The 1,586-nt window shown below is 34.7% G+C and overlaps 1 protein-coding gene across 1 annotated transcript in view; it reads right to left on the minus strand.

Annotated features, from left to right (window-relative positions):
- The window catches only part of LOC108737121 (nuclear hormone receptor FTZ-F1-like), a 75,756-nt gene that overhangs the window by 66,851 nt on the left and 7,319 nt on the right, over window positions 1-1,586 (minus strand). The gene's annotated exons all lie outside the window — the stretch shown is intronic.

Here is a 1,586-nt window from a genome sequence, read left to right on the forward strand (position 1 = left end):
AAAAAAAACGATTCCTTTAAAATCCCACCAAACAGACAGCATCACCTTTTTTTGGTGAATATCGGCTTTGGAAATGGGTTGAGCCGGTTCATCTTTTTTGCTCCATGACCTCTTGCGTTTGACGTTATAGAATCAGAAGCACAAGTTAAGAGCAGTCTTATTAGGACTGACGACTCCGTCATGATGGTAATGACGATGATTTAGCCCAATCGTTAGCCAAAGAATTGGGACCAAACAAGATAGCACACACACCTTTCTAGACACTAAATCAGTAAGCGACTCAAAGAGCACCAGTCCTGCCAAAAATTTACTTTCCTTTTCCAAAATACCAAAACCGACCGCCCATTGCGCCACATTCGACGCCCAACGGCATAAGCAAATGTCTCAACCACACTCAACATCATTTTTATTGATAACCACAGTTGTCTATTATCGTTCTTATTATTATGCTACATTATTTAAGTTTATTTGTGTTGCGACACAATTATGCCACTAAAGTACTTTATCTCTCTTTTAGTACGTTTCGGACACTGTAGCAACAACAATATCACGTTGTAGCATGTAGTGTACCCACAAAAGATGGTAAAGAAACAACAACAATAATATTCGTACAATAATAGTGCCGACGAATGCGAATGAGCAGCAGCGGTGGAGGCAGGTATGCCATTCCCGTACCTACCTAAATAAAGCTTTCACTTTTTAAATTCGGCGTCGTTTCTTCATCATTTTTAAACGGCTCGACTCTAGTAGTTAGTATCCGCCTAACTCTATTTAGGTACCAGCCATATTAGTCGGTTGTTTCATGAGATAGACGAATGCGGTGCACATTTAACAGTCTACTACATAATATACAACACACAAACAACAACAAGTAATTTATTGCGAAAGAACCATGAACCACTAATCATAATCATCATCATAGGGTCGATTGTAAGTCCTAGGACTCTTGACTCCATTCCTTCGTATTGTTAACAATTCCAATCTTTACATTTCCCAAAAAGTAGAAAAAAAACATCCTACATCCTTTACTCATCTACCTCTCTTTACTCCTGTTTCTGCTTCCAAAAAATTCTACTGGTTTCCAGAGCACCTTCTGTTGTTTTACCGCGCAGTTTCTAACCTTATCTATCTCCGGCATTTTCACCGTCTCAGTCTTTTTCGGATTTTTTAATTAAACAAAACTGCCAAGCCTTTCATCCTTTCTTAAGGATATTTAGACAAGAGTACATAAAGTTAGAAATTCGTGATTAATTAGGTTTTGTGGCATATCATAAGGTAAATAAATGCTATCTATACTAAAAAAACGTATACAGTTTGAAGGAAAATTTGGAATTTGACCAAAAACATTCAATAAAATAAGAAATAACGAATAATATGGAAAATTTTTAACTGACTTAACAGTGAATATGCCTTGATTTCAACTTCGAAACAAAAAAATATTTAGTTTCAATCTCTATTAATAATGAGCGTAAAACTTTTTAATATGTTTGAATAATAATTAAAACTTTAAAATTGCATTTTTTTTAAACAATTATAAATATTATCATTATATTATCAAGTAAAAACGAGATTTTCAGCTAATTTTT

Source organism: Agrilus planipennis, unplaced genomic scaffold (genome assembly GCF_000699045.2).
Source record: "Agrilus planipennis isolate EAB-ADULT unplaced genomic scaffold, Apla_2.0 scaffold104, whole genome shotgun sequence".
Classification (NCBI taxonomy): Eukaryota; Metazoa; Arthropoda; class Insecta; order Coleoptera; family Buprestidae; genus Agrilus; species Agrilus planipennis.